The 16,598-nt window shown below is 29.8% G+C and overlaps 1 long non-coding RNA gene across 1 annotated transcript in view; it reads right to left on the reverse strand.

Annotated features, from left to right (window-relative positions):
• Nucleotides 1-10,096, reverse strand: part of LOC111691496 — a 57,636-nt gene extending 47,540 nt beyond the window's left edge. The window contains exon 1 of the long non-coding RNA XR_002762961.1: nucleotides 9,859-10,096. This is a non-coding gene — a long non-coding RNA (uncharacterized LOC111691496). The remainder of the gene's footprint in view (nucleotides 1-9,858) is intronic.
• Between the last annotated feature and the right edge of the window lie 6,502 nt (nucleotides 10,097-16,598).

The raw sequence follows: 16,598 nt of genomic DNA on the forward strand, positions 1-16,598 counted from the left end.
CATATTTTATATCGCTGATACGAAAAGGAGAACACCCACTGAGTGGGGTAAAATATAAAATCGAAGAGGTTATCGCCCTCTACGACATTATTATTCTATACTTTCCCTCATCTTTGGCGTGAGCGGACGTTGGGGGAGCAGTAGAAAAGCCGCAACGGTTTTATTTTATAAATTACTTTTTGTTTTGTTCTTTTCTTCTTGATACGAAAATATTTCCTTTTCCTTTGTCAATAGCATTGTATCATAATACAGATGTATTGTGACATTAATAACATATGAAGATAATAATTTGTAGGGTAAACTACTCAATTTATCGATTATATCCCAATTACTGACGTAGTGTTTAAATTTGTAACTAAAAATAGAAATATAGAATGTCTCCTAAGTTATCTAAGATATTTCAATCATTTTTTGAAAAAAAGTTTATATTGACATGTTCAAAAAATAAAAACAATATTATGCACTCCTACATATCTTTAATTTTGAAAATTTTTTTCATACACTGCATTATTTTTAATAAAATAGTATTTTTCTTCAGAACAAGGCTTTAAATGAAAAAGATATCCTAAGAGACATCCTTTGTCAGGTAATGAACAAGGATTACAAAAAACAAAACGAAATTAAAAATGTCAGTGGCGTGTTTATTATTTTTTTAAATCATTGGATGCTATTGCCTACACGCACGCCCATGGTGAGATGAATACATTTTAGTATACACTAAAACATGCTCACTAATAAGTGGATTAATTAATTCAATATTTTTATTGCTAATGTGGGTGTCCATACCATAGATATGGCTATAATAGACTTAGAAATGGCTTATTTTTTAAGAACAATTGAAATTTTCATGTAAAACATGGCAAACATTGACATGTATCTATGGGAACTTTTCCTAATAAAAATATCTACTATCTAAAATTATTTACGAACAAATTCTTGCATGGAAAGAGACTTTTAACATAGGTATTGTATTTTCGAAACCGAAAGAGTTGCACGAACCAAATTTGGACAGGATATAGCTAACACAATGCGAAACATTCCCTTAATGTTAAAAATGTTGTCACCGCCGTTCTTGGTGGTGAAAATTCAAAATATTTGGAATTATTCAATTTTCGTGGCTAAAAACATACATAGGTATTGTATTTTCGAAACCGAGAAAGTCGCACGAACTAAATTTGGACAGGATATAGCTAATACAAACAATGAGGAACATCCCCTTGCTTTTAAAAATGTTGTCACCACCGTTTTTGGTGGTGAAATATCGAAATATTAGGAATTATTCAAATTTCGTGGCTGAAAACATACATAGGTATTGTATTTTCGAAACCGAGAGAGTTGCACGAACCAAATTTGGACAGGATATAGCTAATACAAACAATGAGGAATATTGCCTTAATGTTAAAAATGTTGTCACTGCCGTTCTTGGTAGTGAATATTCAAAATATTTGGAATTATTCAATTTTCCTGGCTAAAAACATACATAGGTATTGTATTTTCGAAACCGAGAGAGCTGCACGAACCAAATTTGGACATGATATTGCTAATACAATGCGAACCATTACCTTAATGTTAAAAATGTTGCCACCGCCGTTCTTGATGGTGAAAAATCGAAATATTTGGAATTATTCAATTCTCGTGGCTAAAAACATACATAGGTATTGTATTTTCAAAACCGAGAGAGTTGCAGCAACCAAATTTGGACAGGATATAGCTAATACAAACAATGAGGAATATCGCCTTGCTATTAAAAATCTTGTCACCGTCGTTTTTGGTGCTGAAATATCGAAATATTTGGAATTATTAAATTTTCGTGGCTAAAAACATACATAGGTATTGTATATTTTCGAAACCGAGAGAGTTGCATAGGACATGGCTAATACAATGCGAAACATTGCCTAAATGTTAAAAATTTCGTCAATTTTCGTAGCTGAGATCATAATTATGTGGATAGTGGTTGTCCCTATCAAGAAATGGAGAAAAACATTGCCATAACGAATGCTTTGATGAGGATATCGGCGGCTTGGCGAAACATATCCCCAAGAACAATAAAATAGTGCTTTTCTAAAGCCGGATTTATATTTGATATCGATATGGATGATTTTGAAGATGAAGACAATATTCCACGCCCACAACTATTTCCTGCCATAAAGTGTATGAGTAATTTTGTTCTTTATAAAATAAAAATAATTATAATTTTGATGTATTTTCTTTTAAACGACACCTGTCTCTCTTTAATGATCAACTGTTGATTCCCTAGGATGGTCGGTATTAGAAGGTTCTACTGTACATTCAATATATTCAACATAATAGTAATAGGTATATTTCGAAAATTAAAGAATAAGATAATGAATTTAACCACTCTTACTTAAAATATGTATAATTCGATTATCTGTGAACTATTCTATTTTAAAGCTTTGTACCTTCAAAACTATAACTAGAAAGGAAGTAGAAAACTGATAATGTAAAGATAAACATTTAAACTAACATAACTATTCGGGTACCATTCCGGTAACTGTCAATACCGCTATTAGAAACGCACTTTAGTTTATTAGAAGTCCAGAAATTACTATATTAAAAATTAAATTTCAAATTTATATTTTTTACGCTCAGGTGCACCTAATAGGAATCTATCATTTCATTGCAGTTAAATGAATATCAAAAATCGATATCAGTTTGCGTTTATTGAGGTTCAATAAGTATACCCAAGTATTAGCAGTCGACACATATCGTTAAAAGAGAAACTGGAAAAAGCATTTCGCTCCTAGACCGACCGTTAGACCTTCACCACTTGTAATTCCTTGAACAGTAACCAACGTACATTCTACTATGAATGATTTTAACCATACATCACGCGTATATAAATTATTCGTATGGCTACAAGGTTATATCTAATTAAAAACACATCAATTAGTTAAGTGTTGAACGTTAAAAATATTGAAATTATCGTACAAGAATAATAATTATCCACTTTCTCACGGTGAAGTACATCTTTCTGGTTAACTAGTCCCTTTGGAGCAATAAATATTATATTGTGATATCTTGTCTAACAAATATAGAAAAATTGATAAATAAGAAGTGAAAACAGTAAATTGCATAACATTACAATTTTCTAGTGAGAAATTGAAGATAACTACCCAACTAACACAAATGCTACTATTACATCACTTAAAGTTATATAACTGTTTTTTTTAATAGCAACAAATGTATCTTTTTATATTTTTAATGCCTTAATAAGGTATTGATTTGCTCCTATAGCAATTTTGGTATATAAAAAAGCCGTTAGAATATTCTAATAGTAAAATTATACAACAATTTTATAAAGGCTTTCTTAGAGACTTATAAACGTGGTAATTGAAACTTCTATAAAAGTTTAAAGTGTAATAGCTGCTTCCTTGTTTTTTATAATGTTATAAACAGTTACCGGTCAATTTTTAAAGCTTTAATACAGTATATTGATTGCACTATTAATGTATAACATTATCGTTTAAATACAGGGTGTCTCATAATTAGCTGCCAACCCTGAACAGGCCGATTCTATGATCAAAACTAAGTAAAAAAGTTCATATGAACATGGGTCCGGAAATGCTTCCTAAGGGCACAGGGACCCATTGAAGAGGGAGGAATGGAAATCATTTTTTTGCAATATCTCTCAATCGCGTTGTGATAAATGAATGAAATTTGGTATTCACAGCTAAATTTTGATGAGCAATTTGATGGACTAATCCATTTATTTCCACAAGGTCCATTGGGGTGGGTACGGGGGGGCCCTTGGTACTTTGCGTGTGTAACTTTTTCATCTTTGACTTTTTAACAAATTGGACAGCAAATTCCTTTTTCCCGAACTGTTTTACGTTAAAAAGGTACCCTTGTTTCAAATTGTTATCTTTAACGGTTTCTGAGAAAATCGCTCTTGAATTAATCCCACTTTAGTCAATTTCATAATAATTTAAACAAAAAAAAAATTTGTTTAAATTTAATCTGATTTTAATAAAAAAATAATAATAAAAAATTAAATTAAATAAAATTTAAACCTTTAAATGGAAAAGAGAGGAAAGGAAAATTATTATTATTATTTTTTGTTTAAATTACTATTAATGTATTCGTTGTTTGTGACCAATAAGCGGCTGATTTGCCCATATGATTATCAAATTTGTTACTTTGTGACAGTACTCCGTATATTTGTCTCTTCTAAACTCTACTAGCAGTGCTATTAGTTGAAAGTGTTTTATCATTCAAAATCTTCAGAGCTTCTTTCAGAACATTTTAAAATACAAGTAAGCACTTACTAGCCATACCATCTTACTTATACATACTACTTTACTATCTGTTCTGTTGACGCCATTGGAATTGTAGCAGGAAGCAGTTTACGCAAAATTTTTAAACTGACAGTAGACAGCAAATTACTCTACAAAATATTATATAAAATATTTAAAATTTTAATTATTTTATAACAGATTTATAGTTACTGTGGTAGAAGCTTCCTCCTAGCAGCCATATTTTTTCAAACATGCTTAGGACAAGATGTCAGCCATATTGTATACCAGAATTACGTCAAAAATAAATTAAATTTGATAATGTATGTATCATGAAATAATTATTTTAATGCATGTCTATTGAATTATATTTAATAACTTGTTATGTACATATTCTTTATTTTTTTATTAAATCGAAAATTGCGACATAATTTTTCAAAAATTATTACAGACGATTGCTAAATTTGCTTAATTTTAAAGGCTCTTAATTTTTTAAAGGTATCATGATATATTTCATCAATAAAATTTTCGTTGTAAGTAGCTTTTTATTTTCTAGATATATATTTAATTTTATTGTGTCTTATATGGCCGACAAATCAGCCCAAAGCTTTTAGTTTTATTATTAATAAAACGATTTAGTATAGAAACGCATAATTATAATGCTAACAAGTTTTGTTGTACTGTATATTGGAAACATTAATACAACATTCATTGCGTTTAAGTTGGGAAAAATAGCTTATATAAAACATGTATAAACCTTTTCTTTGGAGACAATAATTATATTAGCAAATTTGTTTTATAAGACAATGTTTTCTGTATAAAGGTTTTAAGTACCTATATTCTACAAATGCTGAAAGAATGCAACGACAGAACACTAATTAGTGGAATAAATATTATATGCACAGCTTTTATAAAATGGTTTTATAAGTTGGATTTATAAATGCTTATTTAATGCTGAATAACTGTTCTCAACATCTTTTAATAAAGCTTTTACCTACGGGAGAGTGGTTATATAGATATTTTTAAAGTTATTATAAACTTATTTGTGCTGCTTGGGTATCTTCTTTGACCTTTAAATTTTAAGAAAGTATGTTTGGGATTTTATTATCTCACTTTATTTATTCTCACGTCACACTTTATTTTCACTTTATCAAGAGAAGAGATACACTAAAACTAAGCAGAGTATTGTCATTCATCGTTTCGATAAGTTCATTCGACTCTAAATTGTATTTCAATAAAAAAAGGTTCCATTTTATTTGGAAAATAATAAATTGACTGCTGGTTTAAAATAAAGGACCTGTCTGAGTTTTTTGTTTAAATACCATTTTACATACAATGTCATCACTTCAAAAGTTTAAAAAATCATTAGGTTTAAAAAATTAATTTTTTTAAAAATTAGTTTCTATTTACGAATATATCTTTTTTGGAAGTTTGATGACGACTTGTATCAAAAATCACATTTATAACATTAATAATTGCTGTTATAGGTTCTTTTCTGTGAAATTAATAATTTTAAGTTTGCTTTTTATTTATTCAAAAAATAGTAAATGCATCGTTTCCAGATAAAAAATAAAGGCCTTTCTGTCCTTGAAATATAATTCGAAGTTAAATGCACGAAATTATAAGGTTTTTGGTCGCTGTATCCTCTATTATCCTAAAAAATGTTTTACCTTAGAAATTTTTCTTCTATAAACGCATTTTGTTTTGGTAATTACATGGCATTTTCATTATTTGTTTTTTACATAATTTATTTATTATTTCCACTGCAGAGTTGGCTTTTAATTAAATGAAACTTTTCTAGTCTCGGACCGAAAAAATCACTTTCAATTTAGCGTAATTAATTATAAAAAAATATTGTTAAAAATATCATTCTTTAAAAATAATACATAACATTGATGATGATGATGTTTTTCGGCACAAAATGTCACAAAATAAAAAAATTCTGTATTATTGGGGTTGAATGACCAATTCGGAGTAGAAATATTGATGCATTAAAAAAATTGTTATTGCCGCTAAAAAAACAAAAAATCGCACTAAAAATCTGTTTGCATATCCGAATAGAAGATCAAAGTGATCTTAAAGATCTATTAATGAACATATTTTTTATTTCGTTCAGGGAAATTACTATACGTCGAAGTAAACAATTTTATTGCATTTAATTTGAAACATCCTGTACAATACTGTGATAAAATTCAGTGATTTAAAATTAATTGAGCTCTTTCTCACTATACAAAAAAACAAAATGCCAAAGTATTTTCTATATAAAAATTTTATTATTACCAACATTTTTATCTTTAAAAGTTTAAATCATCAATAAATAAGGCCATACGATTTAGAGCAAAACTGTTTAGTTTCTTTTTATCGCACACGTCCCACAAAACACTGAATAATTTCTCAAAAACCAACTGCTGGCATTAATCAAAATATTTTAGATTATTAAAACTTCCTATGTTTGTGTAAATGAATAAATTTTAAATAAACATGTCCTTCCTTATTACACGATTAACTGAATAAAATAGGTGTTACACGAAATAAAACAAAAAGAAAACAAATTGAATTATATAGTACATAGGCAATAGTTAATAAATAAGTAGATTTTCTTTATTTTAAATTTCCCGGGATTAAATTATTGATATTTAGTTGAGCTGTTTGCAAAAAGTATTTCTAAACATCATGGCATCCAAAGAATGAAATGTAATGTGAGAATAATACACTGAAAAAACAATTACTTTCTATTAAAGCAATCGGTTATTTTGAATGCAGTTAGTTTACATTTATGCTGGTTAAATTGATTTAAACCAGTTACATTTAATACAAGTCATTTGATTTGTTTGAATTAAAAAAAGAAACAGTTTACAATAGATTTGTCTATAATTAACAAATTAGATTTAATATAACCATTTATGATTTTAGAATATTTGTTAGGCGAATTAAAAGAATACATTTTTAATACAAATTTATATTCGTTTTTATTTAATAAATATTATTTTATATTGGCCTATCAAACGTTACAATTAAACTTTAAAGGAAAATTATTCCAAATATATAATTTCTTAAATGTGAACCAGCTGGTTATAAAAGTTAAATTTTTATATAGTTTAAAACTATTATCAGTTCAATAGTAAAATATATTATTTAAAAATTATTCCAATCACGTGACCAAGTTGTGTTCTCCCCTGACAGTCGTATCTTCGCCATCATGGCGACTATGTATGCAAGGTGCCTGTAGTGTATTGTGTAGTTCAGTAGGCTAGTATGGACCTCGGTATGGACTACGAGTATATCAAAAGGTAGTGTTTCTTGTTGTTCTTAGATCATATTCATAATATAACATGTGCATATAGTTACAGAGTGCTGTGTGCTGTGTTCCGTTTACTCATCATTAAAATGGATGCAGAAACTGTGGAAGTTAGGGTCAAACAAGTAATAATCGTCAAAAAGTCAGTTTTAAATAAGGACATAGTGTTGCTGTTGTAGTTTCATAAATTTATAATAAAACCCAATTTAACAATCCGCCAATTATTTTTAATCATTAAACTGTCAACAACTATGACAAGTAGTTTTGATCGATATATGTATGTATATAATAAGTTCGGAAAATACAAATCTTAAAATTAATTTTTAGCAAAAATGAAATGTTCGAATAAAAGTATCGTATATACTCGCATGTGCTTCTCTATTAGTAGATCTCAACACTATGTACCATTTCAAAAATTATAAACTTAGTTAGATAAGTTATCTAATTATCAGTTTAATTAAATTTGAGAAAGTACATAATTTTGAGACTAATCAAGAAAGAAATACGTCCAATTTTAGCGAAAAAAACAATTCACTTTTTATAAACCATTCATTTATTAATATTAAAATAACCTATTTTCACTGAAAAACTGTTAGTTCACATTAAGCTAAGATATATTTCTAATAATCTTATGTCATCTACATCTTAAAATATGTAGATTAATAATAAAGATGCGAAATGTAATATTACAGTAAAAATAAATTAACATTCAAATAAGATTTATTACAAAACTATGAACTTATTATTAGTTACTTTTCATACTATATATGCTAGGCAATATCCAAAACTAGGATTAGTTTATGGCAAACGATATTTGTTTAGTCCAAATAAATCCTTTTTTCAGTGTATAATATCCGATCTTTTAGAAGCTCAGAGACTTAACTTTAATGATAGCAAAACAATAAATGGTTATCAACTTTGAATGCTGTATTTATAATTTTATGAGGAATTAGAGATTTCTATATTCCATTTAAGTAAACGTTATTCTAATACTTATAAACAATTTAATTATGAACAAAATCGAGTTACTTTATTCCACAGTCTTTTTTTTCGCTTGATTGTGTGAACTGAAGCCAGAAATATGTTTAAATTCTGACAAAAGTCCCTGACTAAATTCACAGATCATAAATTACTGAAATATATCTACAAGTCAGTCTTTTAAAACTTCGAATATTTATAAATGCTGAACTAAATTCAGAAAATACTCTAGAGAGCCTTTTGAGATAATGAAAACCAGAAATCGGTCAATATGGCAATGGTACAGGAAACAAGACATGTGAACATTGGCTTATGAAGGAAGGAGTGGGCTTCTTATCTATTGAAGTTTTTGGAGAAAGATCTGTTAAGGATTATTTAAAAAAAGGTTTATAATTTATAAATTTTATTAAATTTCAACATTATTTATTTAGTTCTAATCCGTTTTGATTTATACTTTGCACATATATTAATTTATAAGTTGTTACAAGTATGAGGTTCAACGTAAGTATACACTACAAGTATGAGGTAAAATTTGTTTATCCCAATCTACCGCTGTCATAATAACGCGTTCATATTTATAAATTTATGGAAGATCATCGCAAAAATCAAAGACAATTACTTTAGCAGAAGTATAACTTTTCCTTTCCACTACATACATCTACTCCAACATGTGCCTTACGGAAATTTGTTGTTAAATTCACAGCATCCAATAAAATATAGTCTGTACTGATTTTTCACATAAAATTAGTTACCTACACGTTATCCCTTGTTTATAAATTCGCGAGAAGCAAACGAAACAACAAATTCTTTTTGTGGAGTAGGCAGTCCGTAGGTATTTGCCAATTCTAACGGTTATGCTAATAACTTGTACATAAAAGATACCTGTAGCTGTTGCCATTAACATATTTTTTGTACTCGGTTCAAAATGAAACAGTTAAAATATGTCGTCCTCGAATAATTTTGCTTCCTAAGCGGCTTTAAATTGCAATTGCAATAAATACACAGGCATCACGTGTAGGAACGTCTTTATAAACATGCAGATATACACATTGTGCATACTGTTGAATAATAGGTAAATGAACCCTGACACATATACCCAAATAAAAAAATGGATGATTTAACATTCATAATAAGTTGAGTACACCTAATTATAATGTTAGTGAACATAAACACTGTTTATAGTAAAACGGTATTGCTTTGCATTGTTTCTCGGACAAACCGACAGCGAGTCAGGTCTGGGGTGGTGCATTATGTCTTGCGGAAAAAAATTTATACGGATTAAATAGCCGCATGAATAACAACAGGTGATGAATACGTTTATAGACTAACCTATATCGTTCACATGCACATTAAAATCCACTGGAGTAACACACACATGCACTCATTAGGTTCTTGCCACAGAGTAAAAAGAAAACAGAACCAGTAAGAGGAAAAGTTTGCAAGAGTACGCGCCCCGACTGTAAGTGAAGGTCCTTTTTTTACTTTAGTCCCTTTTATTGACAGAAGAACGTGGATATATGTGTTAATACTTCATGCTATTTGTACGCGAGACATTATCGTCACTGCAGTCAGACGACGAAACTAAGCATCGTCGACCCAAGCCCGGGCTTCTAGGCTTGGTGCTACGGTTGTCTCGGCCAATTCCACAACGCACGCCCGCCAACGAGTACGAACGATCATTAACGATTCAGCGATATTTTTTAGGCATTTAATAAACATTATCGCTTAGCGGAGTACGCGTTGCTGCAACGTCGTCGTGGTGTCGTTGATCTGCATTGTCAGAAAGATGATTTGTTTATTTACCCTCTGCTTTATCACGTAGCTCAACTGAGCTTTACTCCGTTTTTATTGTATCCCGGCGAGAACAATTACAAATGCTGCTGTAGTTTATGTCTGCAGAATCTGGATTAAGATTCCCTTACGTCCTTCCGTCCTTCCACATACAAACTGGCTTTTATCGTGCTACAATCACCAGTATTGATTTATGATCCCTTTGAGACATATTTAATAACTATTTCACTGGCCGATTTGTAACACTATAAGCAGTATAAGCTATTTATTTTCAAGCTATCATTTACAATCTAAAAGTACCAACGAATAATTAAGATTTACACCTTCAAAATGGAATTAGACCAGGACGGACCTGTCGAAATATCCCACTATATATATAAAAAAAGGGTTGGAGTATAACAAACAACACACCAAATTTCATTAAAATCGGTTTAATAGTTTTCGCAAAATAATTTTTTAAAAAAAAATTTTCGAATTTTCAAAATGCTGCATAGCCTCAAATAAGGCATCTAAATACATGAAAATTTTTTTCGCATAGAAAAGACCGCTCAATCGTTCAAATGGTTTTTGAAAAATTGAAGTCGGTTGATTAGAACGGCCACACTGGGATTTTTGAAGGTTTTTTTTTTCAAAATTGCAGAAGATGGCCAGATTTCAGCCGATCTTCTTACATTTTTTTTAAATACTCGTAAAGACTTGTACTTTCATGCCCAAATGCTATAAATTTGATTTGGGTCATATCGATTGAGTTTTGAGAGTTTAGGTTGCCAAATTTCAATTTTTTTGTATTTTCAGAGAATAAAACGTACGAGGGGTAATTTTTTGAGAGGAAGATATACCTACTGAAGATCTGAGATGGTATACATTTAATTTAGGTCATATTGATTGAGGTTTAAGAGGTTAAGTTGCCAAAGTTCAATTATTTTAATATTTCAGAGAGGAAACGTTGAATATTAAAGATAAGAGAACAGCAGAGGTAATGTTTTGAGCGTAAGGTGTACCTACTAAAATTTTTAGATACTGTTCATGTTATTTGGGTCATATTGATTGCGTACCTACCCTTCTCCCAATAACACTATCTTTACTAGTTCAAAGATGTTATAAGTTTGACTTAGGTCACATCGAATGACTAACCTCTAAAACTCAATCAATATGACCCAAATCAATGATTCGTTTGATATACCATCTCAGATGTTCAGTAAGTATATATTCCTCTCAAAAAATTACCCCTACTACCCTCTCACCCTTAATATTTAACGTTTTGTTTTCTGAGAATACAAAACAATTGAAAGTTGGCAACCTAACGTCTCAAAACTCAATCGTGTGACCCAAATAAATCAAATTTATAGCACTTGGACATGAAAGTACAAGTCTTTACGGGTACTTTAGAAAAAAATGTATGAAGATCAGCTGAAATCTGGTCATCTTCTGAAATTTTGAAAAAAAACCTTCAAAAATCCCAGTCTGGGCCACAATAAATTTCTAAAATTAATACTCTTTTTTTTATTTTTAAACAATTATATTACATTTATCAATTTGCAATTTAGTTTTTTTCAAAAATTATAATTTTAGAGTACTATTTTTTCTTAATTTTATCTGTACTTAACAAAAAAATTAATTTCCAAATTAAAAAATTTTTAAAAATATTTTTTAATTTGCTAAAACAAAGTGTTGAAATATATACGTAAACAAGTTTTTTCATTGAAAAAATGCAATAGCATAGGGTAAAATATTACAGTATATTTAATTAAATAAACAAAATGTGCAAATTGACAGTTGGCATTACGATATTCGAATTCCTTGGCTCGCGAGACATCGGATTAAAAAAAAGAACGAAATTGGCCCATTAGAAGCCGAGTAATGCAATTTTTTTCGGACCACATTTTGAACCGCCGAATTTCTCGGAGCGAAAGGCCCCTCCCCCATTTCTCGTGTTTTTTCGCGAGCGAGCGACAGCTTTTCCGCTGATTTATCTATGTTGCCGATAACTTATGGAGATGAAAATTTTTCCAGCTTAGAACTTGGAAAAACGAAGCCACTGGATCAAAGGTTATTGCTAAATTGTTTATAAATTAACGGTAAATGCCAATGAACTTTAACAGCTTATACTTCGAGAACCAATAAACGGAATTTAATTTTTTTTTTAAAGAAGCGTTTTTCCCAGTACTTTAAAATTATAATTTTTGAAGAAAAGTAAATTGCAAATTGATAAATGCTTTAAAATAAAGAAAAGAATGTTAACTTTAAAAATTTACTGTGGCGGTCCTAATCAACCGATTTCAATTTTTCGAAAATCATTTGAAAGGTTGAGCGATCTTTTCTATGTGAAAACATTTTCAAGTATCTATATAGATGCTTTATTTGAGGCTGTGCAACATTTTGAAAATTCGAAAATTTTTTTGAAAAAATTATTTTGCGTAAACTATTCAACCGATTTTAATGAAATTTGGTGTGTTGTTTTATTATACTCTAATGTTTTTTTAATGCCCTCGGAGCAACTAAAATATATTTTTTTTAATTATCCAAAAAACTTGATTATTTTACGTTTTTTTCATCAATTACTGCTATTTTGCGACATAGGTAATACATTTAAAAATTTTTAACTTGCAGTACATTGTGCAGATTTTCTAAAACTTTTTTTCCTTTTCAATAATCTTCCAAAATGCTTAGCTTCCAAGATATAAGAAAAATATAGGTATTTTTAAAAAAATTTTAAACATTTTTGAAATTTTGAAAAAGTTCCGGACCTTGCCCAGATCTAGGGATCTACACTTTTATGATGTGAGTTGTATTGAAGGTAATCCAGAAAAAAATTGCTTGCCCCCTCTCACATCCACCTCAAAACAGATCCACCCTGGTCTAAATTAAGTATGTGCATAACTAATAATTCAAGGTACGATTCAAAGTAAACATGACTTTTTAAAAATAAAAATAACGAAATATATAGAAGGCTATATCTCAGTAGGCGTGCACTTTTGTTTATAGGTGAGTTAGGCTCAATAGTATTTTTTTTCATCCAAGGAACCTGTGGTCAAGCGTTGTCCATCTTTTTCAGGGACACCCTGTATAATGCTCTATAACACGAATAATATTTATTGTAAATTAATATTTTCTCAATAAAATTAAATTTGTAAAAATTCAGAAAAATGTTCCATAATTTTGGTGTTACATAAAACATTTCAGTGTCATAAATCAGTTCAGTTGCAAGCAACAAAATAATATTCCTTACAACTGTATTAAAGCAAATAAGTATTTTGGAAGCAATGACAAACTAACAATAATAGTTATATAAATTACAAATCAAAATTGTCGGTTGGAATTGCTCTAAAAATATTTGTATTTGAATGTATTTTGAAAAATTGTATGAATCCTAATTTTTCCTTAGCGAATACCATCATCAAATACCATGCAAAAAACGCACGGAAATTTATTAGTATGAATGACATCACTATGGCGGGTAAACAATAGCTGTTAACATAACCTCATTCCTACTTTTGAGTTATTACTGCTACTAATCAACAGAACTGTGGGTTGGTAAATAAATCTTTGTTTTATGTGTTACGTAGCGAGGTCACAATTTTTTATGATTTAAAGTGATTTGGTGTACTATGTCCATAGAAATTATGCCAAGTTACTTATGCTATTAACACTTTATTGACATATTTCTAAAGTCAATGTTATTGATAGAACACAAGACAAATTCGCCGTTTCCGTTATCTGAAAATAATTAAAAGGATTAAGTTCGTTAAAAGCAAATAGCAATAATGTTTAAATTATAAGTTATTATAAACATTCGTAATTAAATTCAGTGCGCCTGGATTATATCTTTTTGATATTGCATAGCACTTTTGAAATCATTAATGTACATTTGAATTACTTTATTTATCATAAGATATAACCACAACGAATTTATTTTCAATAAGACAAACATGTAAAGGGTGTCCCAAGTAATTTTGATATGTAACACAAAAAACTGGGATGCGTAGTAATTTATTTATTAGTTCTCGGAACGGATGGGCCAAAAAGTAAAATATTTCAGTCAACACTAATTTATCGAAAAGGTAAGAGTTTTCAAGTAGGTAGCGTCGCCACAAGGCCGTCCTTGGCAGAAGGCTTCATGAAATTTAACAGTATTTTTTAACAAGTTCACTTAGATCGTCGGGGCATGTGTTGAGCATCTGGTATAAAAAGAAAAATCGATATTTCTAATAACGCGCGAAATGCATTCGAAAGAACACGTAGGAATTCCAAGATATTTAAAGTTGTTAAAATGTTGTCAGGAAAATAATAATAGGTCAAACAGCTGTTTTTTTAGCGGATTTTCCAAGCTATAAGGACAGATTAAATGAGATTGACTAATCCGTCCCGTATTGCTATGCGGAGTCACAAGAGTTTAGTCTCAAAATTATTTAGATAATTAATTGTAAAAATCAGTCAATTAGATAACGATTAACATGGCATAGTTATGCCAAAGCGTCCCGATATTCAGGGTTCCCGCCAGTAAGATAAGAATATAAACGTCTGGACCCAAGAAATGGGCGTGTCGAAGCGAGGTGTCGAATTCAGAAGAGATCTCCGAAAAAACAGGCAGTTTTCTTTGGGTTCCACATTGAGCAGTCTACTTAGTTTTAGAGTATTGGGTTAATTTAATAATAGATAAAGTCATTCCAAATTTTGCTACGGAACACGCATTCCCTGAATCTCGGTACGCTGTCGCGTGTCAAGAAATTAATTAATAATGTTGTTCGAGCCCGTTGTGTCGTTATTTTGTTCTTCCAACTTAAGTGTCACCCTATACAACCAACCACTGGATTACCTTGTATATGAGCGATATACGGTAAGTGTCTGGTATTCATTTTCGAGACGTTAATTGTAAACTATTTTGCAAATTAATATTGTTATGATACTAGTCATAACGGTAGACAGATAAACGAAGAAATAACCCCTCAGGTTACAGATATAAAACATAGGTAAAAAATTGTAAATTTATGGATATCAGGTGATTTCATAAATATTATTTATATGTATTTAGGCATACCATTTTTAGCTTTTATTTTGATTAATTTATATTTAATTCTAGCTTATTATTGCGTACTGCTGCTATTGTCTGTGGGGTAAGATATCTTTGGTATGTCAGTATTTCTGGCATCGAAGAACTTGAATAGAGTCAAGGAAACCTGTATTTGTGCAAATTTCCTATAAACTATCAACACTTTTCATTGTATTTTTGTGATTGCTACTAATCAGTCGAAATATACGTAAATATTTCACTAAAATTTGTTTGTACGGATTAAACTATTATTTATTATGTAACTTTATACTTTCACACAGGCTTCTGATCTGAGAGCACCTTTATCGGAACAATAATATTTGAGGTTTATAAATCTCATAATACGCAGAAATGCAATTCCCGATATTTTCATTATCAGTTTAATGTAATTCATTGACAAGCAATAATGCAGCGGTATATTATCATATATCACACCTAGTTGTTATGTAACTAGGATAATTTTGCTGTCAAACTGTTATCTATGTTATATTTTCCTTCAATGGATCGATAAGTGGAGCGAATCTCTATTAGCGGTATAGTACCATCTCTGTCAGGATAACTGTATGCACTACTGCTTTAAATAATTTTGTATTTATTACATTTACACAGTTTACTTCAATAATTATGAGGTGCAAATGTACTTAGCAATATCATGTCTACTAACTGCATTCAAGATTAGTTTAAAGTTAAAGAACAGAGTTGCCAGTGCTATTTCAATCAATTCCATTGTCGCAATCAAAGAAATACCTGCATTTACCCACAAAAGCCTTTAAAAACACGCATTTTATATATATGGAGACTACCTTTGATATTTAAAAAATACGTAACATAAGTGTGTTTTCTGAAATTTCGTGGTGAATTTTTTAAAAACCTTTTTTTAATAATTTTCATCGTAGGCGTATGAAAGCTAGTGTGACTTCAAACAACGGTGCATGTTAGTTGCAGCGCATGCATACTTAGAGCAGGCGGTATACTTTGTTGTTAAATCTCATAATTTAAAGAGGTTATTGAAATGCAAATTTTGTTAAAAATCAAATTTTATTAAAAAGTAAATTTTCACACCAACCGCATTAAAGTACTGCTCTTTGGTGCGCAAATTTTATTGAATGGGTATTCGTCATAAACCCTATCATACCACCTGAACAATATTATAGTTCTTTTAAATAAGATAAACTATGAACCAGTGCCCAATAAGAACATAATCTAAAAGAAAACTCAAACAGTAATA

The sequence above is a fragment of the Anoplophora glabripennis genome, unplaced genomic scaffold (genome assembly GCF_000390285.2).
Source record: "Anoplophora glabripennis isolate ALB-LARVAE unplaced genomic scaffold, Agla_2.0 scaffold260, whole genome shotgun sequence".
Taxonomy (NCBI): Eukaryota; Metazoa; Arthropoda; class Insecta; order Coleoptera; family Cerambycidae; genus Anoplophora; species Anoplophora glabripennis.